This window comes from Sus scrofa, chromosome 1 (genome assembly GCF_054392235.1).
Source record: "Sus scrofa isolate SSC_HxYL_T2T_F1_AM1 chromosome 1, Sscrofa_HxYL_maternal_Yorkshire_Landrace_v2.0, whole genome shotgun sequence".
NCBI lineage: Eukaryota > Metazoa > Chordata > Mammalia > Artiodactyla > Suidae > Sus > Sus scrofa.
In genome coordinates this window covers 127,239,757-127,261,796 of record NC_139383.1, presented here as the reverse complement: position 1 = coordinate 127,261,796, position 22,040 = coordinate 127,239,757, and the positions used below count along the sequence as shown (strand labels likewise).

The 22,040-nt window shown below is 38.3% G+C and overlaps 1 protein-coding gene across 1 annotated transcript in view; it reads left to right on the top strand.

Moving 5' to 3' along the window:
• LOC110261071 (uncharacterized) overlaps nt 1–22,040 on the top strand; it is an 856,894-nt gene that overhangs the window by 754,758 nt on the left and 80,096 nt on the right. The window contains exon 19 of the mRNA XM_084969796.1: nt 20,537–20,691. The gene's annotated coding sequence lies outside the window, so the exon portion shown is untranslated. The remainder of the gene's footprint in view (nt 1–20,536; nt 20,692–22,040) is intronic.

Below are 22,040 nucleotides of genomic sequence, written 5' to 3'. Positions count from 1 at the left end.
ATCACATTTTTTAGGAAGCTGTGAAGAATACCTTCAAGAAAACAAAGACATTAGCCAAGAAAGAGGAAAGCATGATACCTAGAAGCAAAAGGAACAGAGAAGTCAACATGAAAAGAAGTGAAGGGAAAATCAGCATGAGAGACACACTCAAAGCCCAGAAAGAGCCAATCCATACTGGGAATGGGGAAAAAAAGGCATAGGGGAGTGCCTCTAGAGGAGAAAAAAAAGTGGAATAAATGGATTACTTGATATGGATGAGCATTTTAAAAATGACTGACAGATGTTTATTTGTTGGGTCTGCTTGAACTGTAGTGGATAAAAAAAGGACAAACAAATTGAGCAAACATAAAACAATATAAGTAACTGAAATTAACATTATTTGAAATAAAACAAAAAATAGCATTTGCAGTAACAGCTAATATTTATGTTCAAAAGAAAAATTGTAACTAAAATTCCCTTTACTTAAAATTTGCTAGAAGATTGTAATGGACATTTATTCGTCTTTGGTCATCCTAGGCCCTTGACACACTCTTTCTATTTAGGAGGAATTGCCCATTCTACCAATTTCTACCTTCCCAAGAAAAAAGACAAAACTTTCCTTCTTTCTTAGCTTACCTTGTAGCCAGGGAGCAGGTATATGACCTAAGCTCACCAATCAGATGCACCCATAGGAACATAGATTGGCATAGATGTGACAGAGTAGATGCCTTGCAGAACTCAGCTACCTAGGTGGCAAGAGACCTCCACTTCTGGATGCAGTGGTGGTAGTGGCTCTAGCGATGCAGCAATGAGAATTCTGCTGCCTGTGCCCAGTAGCCACAGTATTCACATTTTCACAGAACAGTTCTAGACTGTTAGTTGTTGTCCTTGGCAGTGCCCACAATATTCCTCAATACATTAATTTTCCATGAAATTTCAAGAGTGGACGTCTGTCATTTAAAACAAAACCCAAATGGATAACAAGAATTCAGCATTTACTGTTGATATTTCACATGCATTTTTTACTAGGTTAAAATCCCCTAAACCAAGATGGTATAATATGAGAACTATGATAATACCTGACAATGGCAAAGACTTGTAGAATCTTAAAAATTGTCCTTCTGATCAGCCACTGAGGAGGGGAATCCAGAACTTATAATTGTCTATGCTAGTCAGCTAAAGCCCTAACTGTAAAAACACAGAATTTTTAACATTGTTAAGTGCAACATGTAACTAAGAGAATGGAAGTGTGTGTGTGTGTGTGTGTGTGTGTGTGGGTGTGTGTGTGCGCACGCACGCGCGTGCATGCACCTGCTTTCTGAACTGGCAGTGAGATTGAAGATTCTTGGGTGACTTTTAAAGAAGTTATAAGCCTGTGACACAAGGAACTTAAAAAAAAAATGATGGCAGATTCTTGATTATAGCAGTGCCACTGAGCAACCCTATAACTTAATATTTTAGGTGAAAAGTAACATTTAGACAGGTTATTTTTCCAGCACTGGATTTCAAGGTCAAATATATTTCTTCTCGTTGTTTTGGAAGTGCCTACATTGAAAACAAAATGAGAAAAGACACGTAAATGTATTTTTTATGATGGAATTCTGGATCTTAAAAAAGTAGATGTTGAAGCAATTTGAAGTTGTTACTACATCAGTGACAAAACCTAGTTATTTTCCATGCTGTAAACGCTCCATACAGAAACAGAATAATTACCTGGGACAGTGTTATAAAAGGAATGACCCAGATGCACTTTGGATTTTGCAGTCTCCTTGTGAATTCTGCTCAGCTGTCTATGTAAAGGATTACAACATTGTGTACTTAATCATCAGCAGATGTAAGCTTCCAGAAGAAAAACTGTCCCATAGATTTTAGCACACTCTGACATGAAGGGAAGGTTAATTCCCAGAACTTAACTGTATTAACATCCCAGATAGGGTCAAGGAATAGAGTGGTCAATGGTTAGTGTCCTAGTACTATATATGTTATTCTGAGAGAATCAATTCACAAACAAGGACTGAATTCCAGTTTATAATAGCGATGACACCTTACATTCGGATAGTACTTCAATAAACTTTCATACAAAATATTTTAACTGATACAATGCAAAGGCAATATAGCAGAAATGAAATGTACAAGTAGCAGAGAAGGGACATGACAGAATTCATTTGCTTTTGACTTTGCATTGCTTTTGGCAATTCTGCATGGCATCATTTTAAGGCGACCCCTTATTGTTATCCTAAGCAGTTGTTTCCTTTGGATTATCTTTTATGTTTTAGTCCTTTTAATTCAACCCAGTTCATTCCGTGGATAATGACTGCTCTCAGCTCTCAACTTTCCATCCTCAGAAATAATACAAATCACTTCCTTTTTGCTCATTCTCTTCCAATGATCCATCCTTGCACACTACCTAGTTCTTCAGTCTACTCTGCTCCCACCCATGCCCTGTTTTGTTCTAAGTTTCTACTCCCATTATTTACATCCCTATTTTGTCATTATAGCCATTTCCCCCCTTTATTACACATTAAAATTGTGATTTTATATCCATTTTCTTATTTGCTTGTTTCCCCCACTGCACTTTTATAAGCTCCATAACAGTAGTCGGCCAGTTAATTTCTTTCATTACTATAGGTGTATTTATCACCAGAGTGTCTAACATACAGAAGTAAGATAAGTGTAACTTTCATTGTAAATGAATAACTAAATTTATGGTAGCAGTTAACCACTTGTAAAGAAAAAATTAAATTTAAATCTTAACTCTTATCTTAAAAAAATACAAATGAATTAAAGATTTTGAAATTAAAAAAGGAAATTAGAAAATTTTCCAAGTTAGATATTAATAAATATTTTAAAACTTTGGTGTATCTTTTCTTAGTCATATTTCTTCCTCCTTCATCTCTTCCATCATTTAATCTCCCCCTCCTTCTACTCCTCTTTTTGGTCTATTTTTAGAATGAAAACATAAAAAAATCATACACATTTCTTATCTTTAAAAAATACAAAGACAATCAAGAAAACGAAAGTCCATTCGTGTTCCCAGGCTGGGGGTCTAATCAGAGCTACAGCTGCTGGCCTGCAATGTGGGATCTGAGGTGTGTCTGTGACCTTCACCACAGCTCACGGCAACGTGGGATCCTGAACCCACTGAGCAAGGCCAGGAGTTGAACACATGTCCTCATGGATACTAGTCAGATTCATTGCTGATGAGCCACATGGGAAATTCTCTTTCTGCTTGTTTTTCATTTGAGAAAAGCATCACATATATAGGCCAGAAGCTGGAATTATCTAGGAAAATACTGACAAATTTTATGTGTATCATTTAAAGTCATCTACACATCAAATCCATTGTAAACAAAAGTCAAAAGACAAATGATGAACTTGAAAAAATACTTTTGAGTCATGTTGCAACCATTACGATCTGTGGTGGGTTAAAGATGGCAACATGTTCATCACCCCTTCACTGAGAGAGTTTATTCCTTATTCTCTTGAATCTGGGTCAGCTCTATGACTGCTTACCTAGAGATAGCAGCAGAAGTAACAGTGTGCCAGCTTAGACCTAGGCCTTAATAAGGCCTGGTGAGTTCTACTTGTGTGGTTCGGGGACTACTGGCTTTCTATGCAAGACGTGTAAGTACTTAGGTGGAGAAGAGTATGTGAGGAAACCACATGCAGAAGCCATGTGGAAAGGAGAGGCCCTGAGACTTGGCATGAAAAGAGAGAGAAGGCCAGCCATCTGACTGTCCCATTCCAGACTCTAAATGAGAGGGATCCCAAGCGAAACTAGCTGGAGAATTATCCAATCAGCCCCAGAACCAGCGGACATAATAAAATGATTGACGTTTAAGGCAGCAGTCAACAACTACAATGGAATTAGGTAGCTGAATCAGTCCATTCAAGCTCCTATAAAAAATACATGATAGTCTGGGTGGCTTATAAACAACTACAATTTCCACAGTTCTGGCGACTGGGAGGTACAAAATCAGATTTGGTGTCAGGTGAGGGCCCATTTCTTTGTCCATAAACCGTGCCTTCTAGCTATCACTTCAGATCGTGGAAAGGATTGGGGAGCTCTGTGGGTCTCTTTTATAAGAGCACTCATCTCACTCATAAGTGTTCCACTCATGTGACCTGATCATCTTACAAATCAATTTGGCATTAGATTTCAACATAGGAGGTTTGAGGGGACACAAACATTTGGTCTAAAGCAGTAGCTAAAAGTGCTACTATAGTGAAAAACCTAAAACGTGGCATTGGCCTTGCTACTGGGATTAGGAGTCAAAGCTGGAAGGACCTCAGGGAGGCTGTAAAAGTTGGTCTGATCATAAACTTAATTGTATTCCCAACCTAGTGTTCAAAAAATGGTATAGATGCTAAATGAATATCTGATTAATAAACAGATGAGGTCTTATAAGCTAGTAAAACAAACACCCCAGTTTAAAAATGGGCAAAGAGTAAATGGGATTTTCACCCAGAACAAAAAAATCCAGTAAGAAAATAAAAACTTGCTTAATCTCAATAATATTCAAAAAAATGCAAATTAAAACAGTACCTTGGCTGGCTATTTATTTTACCTCTCAAACTTGCCAGAATAAAATAGAATGATAGTAGGAAGGCATGCACTCCTGCATTTGCTAGTGGGAGTGGACATCAGTCAAAGTTTTTGGAGTGCAGTTGGCAGTGTGTACTACTAAATGCCTCAAAAACGCATATACCTTTTAACCCAACAATTTAAAGTTTAGACAATTTTCCTGAGAGTATAATTAAGAATTACACATTAGCCATAAAGATGACCTTAGTGCAATATTTTTATTATAATAAAAATTATGATTGTCTGACTCAAGATGAATTAAGTTGTGGTGTAGCAAAAAATTGTATTTATGGCTTGAAAAGATGTTCATAATACATTTCTGAGTAAAAAAAACCAGGTAACATAATGGTGGTATGATTATGATGGCATGATCTCATGTTTATTAAAGCATATTTGATATATAACATAATATGATATACGCATATATAACCTTAAAATTTTTTCATATACATGGAATATATATCCTGATATGTGTTAGACTCCATATTACGCAGGTAGCAGATCATTCAGAGCTTTAGTTCCTAATAGAAATTTGGTTATTTCCTTTTCAACACCATGGAGCTATTGCAAGATTTTATTTTTTTTTTCTTTTAGGGCCATACCTGCGCCATAGGGAAGTTCCCAGGCTAGGAGGCAAATCAGAGCTGCAGCTGCTAGTCTATACCACAACCACAGCAATGTGACCTACACTGCAGTTTGTGGTAATGAAGGATCCTTAATCCTTAACTGAGTGAGGCCAGGGATTGAACGCGCATTCTCATGGATACTAGTCGCGTTCGTTAACAGCAGAGCCACGAAGGGAACTCCAGAAATGGTTTATTAACAGATCTGGCTATTGACAGACTTGTTGAGTGGAAGAAGTTGGAATAGCCTTACCCTTTGGGATCTTGCAGCCGGTTTATTTATTTTGTTTCTCCCTTCAACTTATCCCTCTGGCAGCACACATGTTTCTAACTTTCCCCTTCCTAATTCCGTTTCATTGGAGAGGGCATTGTGATCCAATTTGTCTCATTAACCTGTGCTAGCAAGTGAATAGTTCTTACGTGTTATCCCGTCCTGTTGTGCATTCACATACAACAATTAAGAAATGTTCAGGTTCTATTATTCACTTAAGTATTTAGTGAACATCTATTATATTTTAGGTGCTGGGAGAAAAGTAAAGGACATTCTATAAGATTTTAATACTATCTTATAGACTAAGATATATTGATTCAATGTGATGGTATGCAAATCTAAGAAGAATTTCTCTCCAATTAACCTCTTGTTTATGGTGCTAATTTTTTTTCTCTTTCCCCCTTCCACACTCTCTCTCTTTATTTTTATTATTTATTCCCCAATGTGTCATGGGAAAGACTAGAGGTATTGAGGTATTGCAGTTTTATGCAACCCTTAGTAGTGGGCTAAGGTAATTTTGGTTGGCGTCCCAATTGATCACTCTGATTACTAACTTTATCTCTTCTCTCTAGAGGGAAATATTTGAATTCCTAAGACCTTATCAAGATCTTCTTAATTTTAGGCTATTTTTCCTTTGTTGATTAGTTCTTTCTTCTCTACTCATTTCCACCTAACAAATAAACCTCACTTAAGACCTTAATTTGAGTTTCTCAGGGAGCTAGTACATGGGCAAGAGTTCCAAATGTCAGTGTTTTAACCCAGATTAAGAATCTTATGATGGGAGTTCCTATCATGGAACAGCAGAAACAAATCGGACTAGAACCATGAGGTTGTGGGTTTGATCCCTGGCCTCGCTCAGTGGGTTAAGGATCTGGCATTGCTATGAGCTGTGGTGTAGGTCGAAGACGTGGCTCAGATCCACTGTGCTGTGGCTCTGGCGTAGGCTGGCAGCTGTAGCTCCGATTTGACCCCTAGCCTGGGAACCTCCAAATGCTGTGGATGAGGCCCTAAAAAGCAAAAAAAAAAAAATCTTATGATGAAATTTAGGATACCCTAATAGTGCCAACTAATGAGAAAGATTCACATCAGGAAAGCACTCCAATTGTCTAAACTTCCTAAGACTGCTCCTAGAAACAAATAAAAGTGATACTGGTTAAAAAAAAACAAAAAACAAAAACAAACAAACAAAAAAACTAGTTAAGAAGCCTCTGTATCTTTTGTAGGATAGATATATGGTCAGACCATTCAAAGTGGCTGTTCTCCTGCTCTCTACATCACCTGCTTGACCAGGCCCTACTTCATGCACATGACTATCCAGTCCTCTTAGTTATAATTAGTCCCTGATAACTGAGGAGCTCACCAGACATCAATTTCGCCCTATAAATGGCAGTGTTCTTCTCCCCTGAGTAGTGAAGGCTGCCGTCCCATCTGGCTTGCCCTCTGTTGTACACATGGTATGTCGCCCCAGGATCCTTTGTGTAGACACCATTGGTGTCTCCATCACTGTCTCTGGGTAACTACAAGCCTTGAAGCCCCAACAACAGAACAGTAAAGGACTAGAAGGATCACCAGGCAGTAGTTCTCCAAGGGGACAGTACTGCCTGTTGAGGGCATTATGGTTGTGACAGTGCCTGGATTTGCTCCTGGCATTCAGTACTAGGGCCCCAGAATGCCCACGATGTATCAGTGCTTTGGTAAGCAGCACTGTCAGTTCATTCTTTTGGCAAGGGGAAGGAAACACAGGGTGGAATATTTCCCCCAAGGTCATATGCCCACTCAATGCCAGAGCTAGGGATAGAACTTAGGTTACAGACCTGGGTCCTTGGACTCTTTAATCAATAGAAATTGATGAGGCCAAATGAGAATTTCAGGCAAGATTTTTATTGGGACTTGTGCTGTAGCACCAGGGAATGAAAATAAAAAACAGGTATCTCTGCCCATTCCCCAAGGAGGGCAGGCTGATCCTATAAGTTGGGGATGAGGGGAGGGGTGGGTCGTTGGTGGCTTAGTTGGAACGCTCACCCCTTGATAGTGCTGTGCTCAAGCATCATGAAGAGAGCCCTGCTTTTGCTCCCTGCACCTTAGAAGTGGCATTTGGTTTGTGGCCTTTTCATATCCTGTTGTGCATAATTGTAGTTTTCCCCATTGACAAGAGTTTCTTCAAGGTTCAAAACTTCTGTTCTCTTCAGATGTTATTTCTCACACTGTAAATCATTCTTTGGGGTGGTTTTCATTATCATTTCAAAATCAGCCACATTATTCTGTAGATGTAACTTTTTTTTGGGGGGGAGGCAGTAGTTATGTTGTTTATTCCCTCAAAAATGTCTTATTAAACTTGATTTCTGTTTTGTTTCCCTATTTGATCCAAATAACTTTTGATTAAGTTAGAAAACCAAGCCTACCTTTAAATGTATTAAACGTGCTGTTTTTAAGCATTGAAAGAAATGAATGTGCAGTTCTCATTCAACTCATAATATTCAGTGCAAGTATATTATGTGCCAGGTGTGTTAGGATCTGTGAGTACAGGAGGTAGAATGTTAAAAGGAAAAAAAAAAACAAAAACAAAAACTAATCCCTCCACCCATGACACATGAGAAGGTGAGTCCAGTGTAGTGGTTGCAGTGATATGATATAGTGACCTAAATGAGTGTCAAGAAAGGGAACTTAACCCCAGTGTGGGTAGTTAGGTCCTTCTGGAGGGCTGATTTCCAAGTTGAGTTTTGAAGGATAGCAGGTGATAATCAGACAAATGGTAGTAAGGAGGGGTTAAGGGTAAGAAGAACAGGAAATGGAAATCTAGTCAAAGAGAACAGCATCTGCAAATCTTGGTTTGCACAGGGAAATGTGTCACAACTGAGGAGCAAAATAATGTAGTTTGGCAGAAATAGAGATAAGCATTTTTGTCAGTTGTGAAATGGAAATGGACAGGATAAAGAGGCAAGGATGAGATTGGGCAAGGCAGATCTTAATAAGCCAAGCCATGGAGTGTGGGGTTTTTTGTTGTTGTTTTTTGTTTTTGTCTTTTTAGGGCTGCACCCTTGGCATATGGAAGTTCCCAGGCTAGGGGTCGATTCGGAACTGTAGTCCCCAGCCTACACCACAGCCACAGCAACTCAGGATCTGAGCCACATCTGCAACCTCCTCCACAGCTCTCGGTGACACTGGATCCTTAACCCACTGAGCCAGGCCAGGGATCGAACATGCATCCTCATGGATGCTAGTCAGATTCATTTCTGCTGAGCCACTACGGGAACTCCCAGAGTGTGGGTTTTATCTTGAGGCAAATAAGTAATTTTGAACAGTTTTAAGAAGAGAATTGGTAATTCCAAAAGTGGAATTTTCAATAAATAATCAGCTTCCAAAAATTAGACCTTCATAGGACAACACTCATTAGATGCAGAGACTATATTCTGACATTCTTGAAATTCATCACATCTGCTCCCAGTGATGTTGTAAGCATGTTTCTGATCCTGGACCAAGTTTGGCACAGAGCCTATCCTCCCTTTTGTACTTAGCGACAAGCCCCTCTCCCCAGCCAATACTGCTAATTAGTGCTCATCAGTCATGGGGACAGATGTTGTCATAATAAAGAATGAGAAGACATTAGTTCAGAGTACAAAAGGACAGCATCAAAGAGGGGGGATTTATTGCATTACCCCACACACAACATAATTAAATATTAATGAACAATGTCACTTTTCGTGTCATTACCAAGCTTTTGTTTTGCAAAGATAATGCACCAAACCAAAAGGTATAAGATACATGGTACTACTTCTGAGTGTATGTTGGAGATGTAATTAACAATATTTTGGGGAAAAAAAAAGTGCTTTCACAAATGGCTAAAGAATATATGGCTAAAAAGTGTCCACTGGAGATACATGCAATAATTAAAGAGGGTTTTTGAGTGCTGACTGACTGAGGAATGTTGTTTATATGTAGCAATAGTAGCACTTTATTGGTATTCTCCTGTATTAAAGCACCAGGCATATTCACATATTTATTTTGGAGGAGCTGTTGAATTTCAATACTGATAAACAAGTGAAAAGTCAGTTTGAGCCTTAATAAAATAGCAGTGCAACAATCTTCAGAAGATTGACTATGAAAAAAAGTAGTAAACATGGCAGTAGTGAAAGAGTAAACATTTTCTCAAGATAGAAGAGCTTTGTACTTATTTAAATCACATGGCATGGAGACAGGCAGCACAAGAGTAAACATACTGGAGAAGAGAAAACAAATAGAATGTTTATTTTTTCTGAGATAAGAAAGAATGAAAGCAAATGAGACATGGGAATATAAAGATAAATGGAGGAGAAACAGAAAATCATTGTTTATTTGTACTCCTTTATTTTCTAAAATAATTTGAGGCAGCTTACAAAAAAGGATAGAGGAATAATAAAACTTATTAAGTAGAAAAAAAAAGGACTTAGAAAGGAGGAAGAAGCAAATATAATAACCATGAGAGCTAATATCCTTGGACTGATAGGGTATCAGATATGGCTCTGAAGTTTTTGGCAATCAGAGCAAAGGGGAAATGTGATATATTTCTAGTTACCTGTTGCTGCACAAGAAGCCACCTCAAAACAGTGACTTAGAACATTAACAATTGTTTATTATTATTTCATGGTTCTTTGAGGTGCTTATAGTTTAGCAGAGAGGTTCTAGCTCTTGGTGTCTCATGCAATTGTAGCCAGTGGGTGGGGCTTGACTCATATGAAGACCAGTTCATTTACTTACCTGGTCTGGGAAGACCTTGGAACAGTCAGGGCTCCTCAGGCATCTCCATCTCATCTCTCTAGGAAGGCAACTTTAGGATAGTTCCAAAGGCACATGGTCCAAAGAGAGACACATAGAAACTGTATTCCCTTTATGACCTAGCCTTGGAAGTCACTCAGCATTAATTCCTCTGCAGTTTTTTAGAAGCAAATCTGTAAGGCTGATTTGTTTTCAAGGGGAAGGGAATTAGAATTGACTTCCCTTTTCTTTTTCTTTTTTTTTTCTTTCTTTTTTTTTTTGCTTTTTAGGGCCACACCTGTGGCATATGGAGGTTCCCAGGCTAGGGGTTGAATCAGAGCTGTAGCCACTGGCCTACGCCACAGCCACAGCCACAGCCACGCCAGATCCGAGCCTCGTCTGCAACCTACACTACAGCTCAAGGCAATGCCAGATCCTTAACCCACTGAGCGAGGCCAGGGATCGAACCTGCGTCCTCATGAATACTAGTCAGATTAGTTTCCGCTGAGCCATGGTGGGAATTCCAAGACTTCTCTTTTTAGAGAGAAGAAATGCCAGGTAATCTGTAACATGTTTTAAAACTACCGCATGATATAACATGTTTTCCATCATCAAAAAGATAGTAGTGGAGTTCCTGTTGTGGCTCAGTGGGTTAAGAACCTGCCTAGTATCCATGAGGATGTGGGTTTGATCCCTAGCCTTGCTCGGTGGGTTAATGATCCACTGAGCTGTGGTGTAGTTTCCATGTGCAGTTCGGATCTGGTGTTGCCATTGCTGTGGTACAGGCTGGCAGCTGCAGCTCCAGTTCATCCCCCTAGCCTGGGAACTTCCATATGCCATGGGTGCAGCCCTAAAAAGAAAAAAAAAAAATGTATCAGTTTTTCAGGCTCCTTCCTGATGTTGTCAATCTTTTGTTTTAGATGAAGTAAGGTGCGAGACCATCAAGCATAAGAGTAGAGATGAAAGGAAGATGAGGTTAAGGAGAAAGGTATGTGCTTGAAATATCTCTTCATGGGATCATATAGCTGCAGTGCAGAAGATCCTTGCTTCTCAAAGTGTGGACCTAGGACCAGCAGCATGTGCACACTGATTACTTGTTCCACCTCAGATTTTCTGAATCAGAATGGCATCTTAACAAAACCATGGAGGATTCCTACACAGAAAAGCACTGCTGAAGAGGTGGAAAAGAATTGTTGGGTGGTGAGGAAGGTCTCATTGCTATATACACACTTAGAGCAGGCCATGTGTCCTCTTTTATGGAACAGGAACAGAATATGACTGGGATAGGAAAATTATTACATGGTATACCATTCCTCTGAGGTTAGGAAATCCACATTCATTGACCAGGATGTCAAGGATGGGTGCTGGTTACTTAGGTGGAACTGAAATGGAATACAATCTAAATGGGTTGGGGAGAGGATGGGTATACTTAGAGGATGAAAGCTGGAATAATGCTGGAGAGCCGATATTGCAGACCGATGAACAATGGTATCCAAAGAAATAATGGCTAGAAGGGGAAGATACCAAGTTCATTTTCAGAAATAGATAAACATTGTTTTGGTGCACCAGACTTGTATGGAATGTTATCTGGAGGAAGTAGATTTTTGACTAAGACAATCACTTTGTTTTATAGAAACATCTGCAATAATGATGTGTGTTATCCTGATAAACATACTGTATATGTAGTTAAGGGCAGAGAACCAACAGATAGGATCAAATATTAGCAAATTGTAGCTCATCATCACTGATATGTCATACTGTCTTTTACGTGTGGTTTGTATTAAGAGTTAGGGCCTAGGAGTTCCCATCGTGGCGCAGTGGTTAACGAATCCAACTAGGAACCATGAGGTTTCGGGTTCGATCCCTGCCCCTGCTCAGTGGGTTAACAATCCGGCTTTGCCATGAGCTGTGGTGTAGGTCACAAAAGCGGCTCTGATCCCGCGTTGCTGTGGCTCTGGTGTAGGCTGGCAGCTATAGCTCCGATTCAACCCCTAGCCTGGGAACCTCCATATGCCGCGGGAGCAGCCCAAGAAATGGCAAAAAGACAAAAAAAAAAAAAAAAAAAAAAAAAAAAGAGGGCCTAGAGAGTGTTAAGCTTCTTGGAGAAGTGGCTGATACCACCTCTGAGCCAGAAAAGGTGTAAAATGTGTCTGGGCTATCTTGTTATATTGAAAGACAAGGAAGCTATTATAGATGACTGGGTTCATGTCAAATGGACACCAAAGCCAATTTGAAGGGGTTGCACTTGCCAAAGATGGGATAATATTAGCAACAAAAAAAAGAATAATAATGATAATGGATTGAGATACATCAAATATATTAAAACCCATTAGTTCTTAATGATACCCACACACAAAAAAAAACTCTCATTAGTCATCTTCAGAAGATGCTATGAAACCAGCTCTTTATGCTGAAAACTGGTAAATGAAGTAAAACAATCAAGCTTTTATATTGCATTTCTTGTACAAATAGTATTTAAGAGTGCCAAATAGTTAATTTGGCAAAGACTTTTTAAAAGAATTTCAGTGAATAAATATGGAAGCAATGGTGGAATTCGAATATCACCGTTGAACTCCTAATGAAATAATGGATTTAGGCCATGATCATTAATGGCTCTTAAAACCATTAGGTGAATTGCTGATGGGGAGCTTTATAATGTTGGATCAGGCTGACAACAGCAAACCTACTGCCCAGTCTTAATGTCACAAAAAAAGAAAGATCTAGACATTATGTTTCTCCTAATGGAATCCACAACACTCCTATAAAATACTCATGCTACACACCAGGGCCGAATCTGGTCAAGATTTTAGCTTTCCAGACAATATAGGAGACAGAAGAATGTGTGAAAAGTCTCCATAAGGAGGCGATAAGCAAAGTTTAGATAGAATCCACATTCTTCAGCAAATAAATTGTGAGGGAAGGAAAACAGTGAGAGAAAATTTGTACATTAAAAGATGTACAAGAGGAGTTCCCTTTGTGGCTCAGCGGTTAAGGAGCCAGACTAGGATCCATGAGGATGCAGATTTGATCCCTGGCCTCACTCAGTAGCTCAGGGATCCGGTGTTGCTGTGGCTGTGGTATAGGACAGGAGCTGTAGCTCTGATTCAGCCCCTTGCCTGGGAACTTCCATATGCCATGGGTAGGGCCCTAAACAGACAAAAAAAAAAAAAAAAAAAAAAAGACAACAGATGTTTAAGAAACTTTGGGTTTCAGTTTGACTTGTAAAGAGCTAGGAAATCATCATTCCAATTCTTACAATAAGAAAAAAAATGCCAAAAACAACAACAACAACAAAAACCCAACCATCAGAGACCTAGGTAAGAGGGCAAGTGACCTCTTCAAAATCTGAAGATGGGTGAATACAGAGAATCTCAGCTGAAACTACTGGAGCTGTAAGCACATAGAAACACTTAAATGGCAATTTTGATGAATTCCAGGAGGCTGAGTGTTGGCTAGGTTGAGAGAGAGAAACTATCTGTGTCCCAGGCTTGGGCATCCATCCATGTATTTAGGAAGGGTTTTACCTCCAGAAACCTACTGGGTATAAATCTGAGAATAATTCCATTTTTGTCGGGGAGAAGAAAAAGTAACCATTTGAAATACTCCCAGAGTGAACTCCATGACAAAGGCCTACCCTCCTTAATTTAAGCAAGGGACAGTCCTTTATCATAGTCTAATCTGACCTAGGGGCAGGAGTGATAGCTAACTCTAGCCCCTCTAGGTTTTCTGTCTCACCTAAAATGAGGGAAAAAAGGTTAAGAAAGTTTTGGGAAGGGGATGGCCCAGGGATAGAGGCCCACTAAAGACCTGAGATATACGTTTACATCACACTTCCCCCACTCACACCTTACCACCACATCAGTAGGGCTTCAATATAATAATGACGAATTACAAATTAGAGCTGCAAGATACAGACTCAGTTTTAGAAATCACACTTAAACCCCCAAATAAGAGACTAGAGGCAGGGGAAACGAGGACACTAGAGGAAACCAAATCTTTGGCATATATAGCTACAGCAGACTTTAAATACAACCCAGCTCCTCCCTAGATCAACATAAAACATCACAGTAAAGGCAGGTTTATTTCAGTTCCCATTACTTGGTGTATCATGTCCTTCTTTTAATGAGAGCTTGCAAGGCGTGCTTAAAAGACAAGAAAAAGAACAGTCTGAATATAGCAAGCATCAAAACTAGGCTCAGACATGACACCAATTTTAGAATGAACAGATACGGAGTTTCAAATAACTTAGATTAATTGATTAACATGTCAATTTAATGCTCCAGTGGAAAAAGAAGACAACATGCAAAAAAAGATGAGTAACGTTAAGTCAGAGACATAGAAGCTCTAAGTAAAAATCAAAAGGAAATGCTAAAATCAAAATCACTGTAACAGAAATGAACCTTGCATGAGCTTATTCAGACTAGACATGGCCAAGGAAAAAGATTAGTGAACTTGAAGATATATCAGTAAAATTTCCCAAACTGAAATTCAAGAAAAAGAATAATAATAAAGAAGAACAAAATGTCCAAGAACTATGAGACAGTTACAAAAAATTTAATGTATGCATAATTGCAATACTAGAAGGAAAAGAAAGAGGAGCATAAAATGGTTGAGGATTTTCCAAACTTGATGATATAAAACAAATCACCACAGATCCAGGAAACTTAGAGAACATCAAGAAGGATAACTATCAAAAAATAGCCATATCATATTCAAATGGCCTGAAATCAAAGACAAAGAGAAGTTTTTGAAAAAAATTCAGAGGACAACACACCTTACTATTAAAAAGCAATAAGAATTACAGTGAAATTCTTGGCAGAAACCATGCAGATGAGAAGAGAGTGGAGTAATAAAGTGTTGACTGTATAAAAAAAACCAATCTAAAAGTCTATATTCATCAAACTTACCCTTCAAAAGTGAAGGAGAAATACTTTCTTAGAAAATTAAAACTGTGGAAATTTATCACTAGTAGACCTGCCCTGCGAGAACTGTAAATAACTACTTCAGAAGAAGGGAAAATTATATAGGTCAGAAACTCAGATCCACATAAAGAGAATATCAGAGAAGGGCTAAATGAAGATAAAATCAAGTATTTTTAGTTTTCTTATTCTTAGTCTAACAGCTGTTCAAGGTAATAATTGTAACGAAGGTACCTGGATAAGCAAAATGAATGGCAGCAATGTTATAAGAGATAAGGAGCACAAGCTAAGGATTGTTGGCGCCACCAGAAGCTAGAGGAGGCAAGGAATGGATTTTTCCACCCGCACAGGGAGCACAGCTTGGTAAACACTTTGTTTTTGGCCTCCAGAACTGTGAAAGAATAAATGCCTGTTGTTTTAAGTCATCAACTTAAGAGTAATCTGTTGTAATAGCCCTGGAAAACTAATAGAGCCAACTGAAAGAATGCTCCACGGCCAAGGCTATAACAAAACTGAGTAACAGAATAAAACAAGTAGCATTGGGTTATAATCCACAGTATAAAATAAATATTTGTGAACATTGCATCCTGGTATATATATGAGAAGAGACAAATCTCTCATACAGAAGAATTTCAGATAAACTATGTAAATACTCCCCACCCCCTAAGGAGGTAGAGCATGGGCTGTGCAGACTTCCTTCCAAAGAGTACGTATAGAAGGAGGAAGAAGGAGTAACTTTACAAACACTGCTTCAACCAGGTGATTAGGGCCAGCATGAGCTCATAAATCACATCAACAGTATGTACTCTTGATATAATGAATATGGCACTTTACCTCTGTTAACTTATTCCTCAAAATCCATAACTCCTGCCTAATCATGATAAAAAGATATCAGATAACTTCTAATGGAGGGGCATCCTAAAACACACCCAACAAGTACTTCTCAAAATCATCAGAGATGATCAAAACAAAAGTCTGAGATGTTGAACATCTTTTCATGTGTTTCTCGGCCACCTGTATATCTTCTTTGGAGAACTGTCTGTTTAGATCTTCTGCCCATTTTTTGATGGGGTTGTTTGTTTTTTTTGGTATGGAGCTGCAGAAGTTGTTTATAAATTTTGGAGATTAATCCCTTGTCCATCGATTCACTTGCAAAGATTTTCTCCCATTCTGTGGGTTGTCTTTTCGTGTTGTTTAGGGTTTCCTTTGCTGTGCAGAAACTTTGAAGTTTGATTAGGTCCCATTTGTTTATTTTTCTTTTTATTGTCAATACTCTAAGAGGTGGATCTGAGAAGATGTTGCTGTCTGAGGTACCACCTTACACCAGCCAGAATGGCCATCATCCAAAAGTCTACAAACAAGTGCTGGGGAGGGTATGGAGAAAAAGGAACACTAGTACACTGTTGGTGGGATTGTAAATTGGTACAACCACTGTGGAAAGCAGTATGGAGATTCCTCAGAAAACTAAACATAGAACTACCATTTTACCCAGCAATCCCATTCCTGGGGCACCTATCCAGAGAAAACCATGACTCGCAAAGACACATGTACTCCAGTGTTCACTGCAGCACTATTTGCAATAGCCAAAACATGGGAACAACCTAAATGTCCATCAACAGAGGAGTGGATCAAGAAGATGTGGTACATATACACAATGGAATATTACTCAGCCATTAAAAAGAATGAAATACCGGCATTTTTAGCAACATGGATGGACCTAGAAACTATCATGCTAAGTGAAGTCAGCCCTACAATGAGACACCAACATCAAATGCTTTCACTGACATGTGGAATCCGAAAAAAAAAGACTGAACTTCTTTGCGGAACAGATGCTGACTCACAGACATTAAAAAACTTATGGTCTCCAGAGAAGACAGTTTGGGGGGGTGGGGGGAATGTGCTTGGGCTGTGGGACGGAAATCCTGTGAAATCAGATTGTTATGATCATTATACAACTAAAAATAAATAAATAAATAAATAAATAAAATGTAAAAAAAAAAAAACCAAAAAAAACCAAAAGAAGTCTGAGAGACTGTTACAGCCACGATGAACATTTTTGGTTTAGCATATCCCCTCCCCCTTTTTTTAACATTTGCTACTTAAAAAAACAACGCTCTGTTACTTATACCATTTGGCTCATGCCAATTTGGATTTATTTTGACCTCTTTTGTTATTGAGTATAGGTCACACGTTTCTGTTTCTTTGCACATCTGCTGAGTTTCTGCTGGGTTCCTGACATTATGAATGATACGTAGTAGACATATGGAAGATTGACTTTTATTCTAGTTAACAGTTAATTTGTCTGAATTCAAGCTCCATACTTTGTCCATCTGCAGTCACTGTCATTTACTTCAGGTCTGGAGTTTCCAGCCTTCTCCCCCACCCCCAACTAGTTCCTCTGGTCTCCCCTGTGAATATTAGTTTACCCAAATTTCAGAGCAATATTGGTTGCATATTTTGGGACTCATGCCCTATGTGGCTCTTCCCTTCCAAACTCTTCTCTGTAGTTTTCTCTTTGCTTTCCAAACCCTGAACTCTGGCCTTTGTTGTTTCGGTGCAGTAAGGCATTGGTATTGTGCTGCCATGTGGTGCTGGGCAGATTGGGATTGTCCTCAGGCAAATTCCTCAGTTTCACCAGGTACAGTTCCTATTTTTCCAGAGTAGGTGTCTTTCCAGTTTCTATCTGCTTTGGGTTTTTCTCTGGAGTCTCCAAAAGGATTTTCTCCTTCATTAATTCTGTTCAAATTTTAAAACTTTAACTTGTGGGTAGTTTCATCTATCAAGCTACTCCACCATTAACAGATGGAAGACTCAGTCAATGAACTCTTTTTGGAGAGTCAACAAAGTTTGACCTGATTGAAAATGAGAGCTCTGTCCTAGTTCTTGTTCATTTTTATTCCATAAATATTTAGGTAGTGCTTATGAAATATCATGACCCTTTTAAGTTCTTTGTGAATGCTAACTCATATATTTCTAAGAAACAACACCATTTGCCATTTGCCAACAGAAAGACCGAAGTGAGGTTAAATTACTTGCCCAAGTTCACACAGCTAGCAAATAAGCTATTTCCTGGATCCAGCTTACTAATTAGCCCATTCTTCTTTACTATTAAAGAACCAAGGGTGGAGGGTCCAGCATTGTCACTTCTGTGGTCACTGAGGCAGGAGTCACTCCTGGCATGGGGACTTTTGCATGCCATGAGTGTGGCAAAACAGACAAACAAATGAGCACTACCAACAGTTGATGTGGGGATTCTGAATGTCCCTCAAATCTGCTGTAATGCTACCCTTTATAGTCTATGGGAGCAAATAAAATAGAAGACTGTATCAAGATATCCTGACTAATTTTACACATGACTTTGGTGTATCATGTTTCTTAGCCCTAGTTTACTTATCTATGAAGTAGAGTGATAATACATTAAACAGTAGTATATACTCCAGGAAGATCAGAAATCTCATCCACCTATGTAGTTCCTCTTTGCCTCCACTAGAGGGGGAAGTGATACCATACAGTCATGCTTAAAAGACCTGAAGAAATATTTATTATTAAACATTTAAGTTTAGAAGTTTACTACACATTTTTATTATGTAATACTATTCATTATAAAAATATATATATGGACAAGTATAAAGGAGAAGAAATATATCACTGTTGTAAATATTTTTCATTCCTTTTAGCTGCCTAACTTCTGAACCTCCTTCACTATAGACATAGAAATTCTGCTGTCCCAACATCCTCTCCGGGGAGGCTATGGGCACAGGACTGAGAGTCTACCCCAGACTGGGATCTAAGACACAGAAAAACATTTTGAAGCAGTTATACAGAGAAAAGGAAGTCCTGTTGAGCAGGGGAGGCTTGGAGCTAGCAAGATTAGATTATAAATTGGTATGGCTCTGTCTGCCCTTACAGATGTGAGGTTTGGACATATCCATCTTCCTAGATGTCTCTCAGATTTGTCTCCTCTCTCTTCCCATGCAACACTGACTTCATTTCTCTCCTGGACTATTGTGCCAGCTTCTTAACCTGGATCTGGTCTTCTTTCTCCAAGTTCTAGTGAATGCCAGATGGATTTTCTGTGGCACAAATTAGATTATGTCACTCTTCTGCTTATAACATCTTAATGTCTCTCCATTTTCTTTGGAAAAGTGTCCCATCTCTTATGTTGATTTGGAAGATATTTTCATGATTTGACCTCAGTCATCCTGCATAGACCTTTCATTCAGCCTTCTCATCTTGCACCTTATGCTTTACTCACATTTAACAGTTGGCAGTTTCACAAACTGGTCATACATTTTATTTTTGTGCATGTAAATATATTCCTTATCTTTAGACCCACAGTGTCAAATATAATGTGCATATGATAAGTATTTAATAAATATTTATTTAAATAAAAGTGAATGAACAGTACATGTTCACATGTCCTCTGAGATTGAATCAAGAGAAAGAAATTGCAAGACTCAAGCATATCCAAGAAATGATGAAATTCAAGGTTACAATAATAGTGATAACAATAGTAATGTTATTACTGGTACAAGTAGTAACAATAGCTAGCTTGTATTGAGCACTGTATATGTATCAGACACTCTTGCCATAAGGTACATTATAATATCCCTTTAATACTCACCACAGCCCTATGAGGAAGATACTATAGCCATTTAACAGAAAAGAAAACTGAGACACAGCAGAGTGTAGTTAAGTCACTTGCTTAAAATAATCTGGCTTGCCAAAGGTGGAGGCAAGATTCGAATACAATCAAAGTAACACCAGAACCTCAGTTTTAATACATTGGAGCATTCTGCAGGTGGAGAACTTCTGTGGTATAAAAGAAAAGATCATTGGTTTTAAAAAATTTGAGGGATTGTAATGTCAGTGTGTTAAAGGAATTATTAGTCTAGATTTTTTTTTATCCATTCATTGTCTGCATTTCCCCTCTAGAAGGAAAATGCCATAGGAGAAAATGAACTTGTCTCTTTTTCACATTGAACACCAAGTCCTTCGAAAGTGTTTAGCTTAGATCATAGAAGGTGCTCCATAAGTATTTATGGAAGGAAGTAAGGAAGAAAGGAGTTATAAAGGATCTGTTGGAATTACAAAAGGTCTGTTTTAAGGCACTACCCTCGTTTTACCAAATGTATGTTAAGTTCCATAAGTATTTGTAACGTTCTTTTCTTTTTTCATCAGTTGTCTGGCATTGTGTATGGTAGGTGTTTAATAAGTACTGAACAATTGAAGAGTGTCGGAAACATTAATGAAAGACTTGTAGATGTGCACCTTTTCAGGTTATCTCTGCCTTTCAGCATTTTTGGCACCTTTACAGCTCAATTAGTTGTAGAAAAAAATAATAGTAATACAAATGATTTTGTCCATAGAGATGCAAATTTGTTGTGTCTTGTGGAATGTAATTGATTATTGATGCATTCCATTTCAGCATTCCTTATCTGACTAAATACATGGGATCTTTGAATTCTTTGAACAAGTTATAAAACATACTGTTTCTCCCATTAATTTGAATACTATTCAGCCATACAAAAGAGTGAAATTTTGCCATTTGTTACAACATGGATGGACTTGGAGAGTATTATGGTAAGTGAAATAAGGCAGACAAACAAATATTGTATCACTTATATGCAGAATCTAAAAAATAAAAGAAACTGGGGAATATAATAGAACAGAAAAAGATTCATAGAGAACAAACTCGTGGTTACCAGTGAGGCGAGAGAAGGGGGAGGGGCAAAATAGTGGTAGGGGATTAAGAGGTACAGACTACTACATATAAAATAAATAAGCTACAAGGTATATTGTGTAGCGCAAGGAATATAACCAATATTTTATAATAACTATAAATCTATTATAACCTTTAAAAACTGAATCACTGTGTTGTATTCCTGAACCTTACATATATGACATTATATATCAATTATAACCCGATTTAATTTTTCTTTAATCAATGGGTTAAGTAAAATCTTTGATACAGGATCACTTTATATCTGTATGAGAGTCATGATTATACCCTCTTTTAAAAGCTATCCTTTAACAAGATGAAACACATATATTTCTTTTTATTAGCAGCCATGCCTCTGCTTCGAAATGGGCATTGACGGTATTTGTGGTATCTCTAGATCCAGTCCTTCAATTATGAGGATCTACTATACACAAACACGTAATTTGTGTTTGGGGTTAAGCATTGTGTTTTCTTCCCAGTTGAGGCACAACTTCTTTTTTAAAATTTCAACTCTTTCACAACTTTTAAAGAAGTGAGAGATAGAAATGCATATTGTCTTGCTGGATGTGTTAGGACTGTCTGTCCACCAGGTGTCACCCTGATATATTAGGATCCATAGAAAAGAATAGAGCTAGTCTTTTCTAAGAAGGTTAATTTTGGTAGTGGACATAGAAACTTGATATTTTATATCTTAATATAGGGGCAGGATTTATAGACAAAACTCAGAACTTCATGTTTGTCAATATTCTTGTTTGAGGCACTTTTTCACATAACAGTGAGAATTTTTTTCTCTTCTTAATTAGGATATGCCTTTTTTAAAAGTACTTTTTTAAAATTCACAAAAAGGCCTAAGATATATGGTTATATTCTGGATCATGTAAGAATCCTCATAATTCTAGAGCAGTGTCCATTCAGTCATCCCTGGTGACAGTCTTTGATTGAAGACAGCAATTCAAATTGGTCAAATTTTAGTCTCAGTCCTCTACTGACTAGAGGAGTCAGCTAGGTCTCCTCCTTGAGACTATTTAGTCCATTTGTGGCAAGAATCCTGCTAACTCAGTTTAGGCAGAATCCCCCCACACCCTTGATATCTGATCATCCTGATCTTCCTTAGCAAGAATTCTGTTAAGTTGGTGTTGCAAGAGTTCCCCTGCACTTGATGCCTCTTGCTCCTCAAGGATGCCTCTGCTCCTTGACTCTAAGTTTCGAG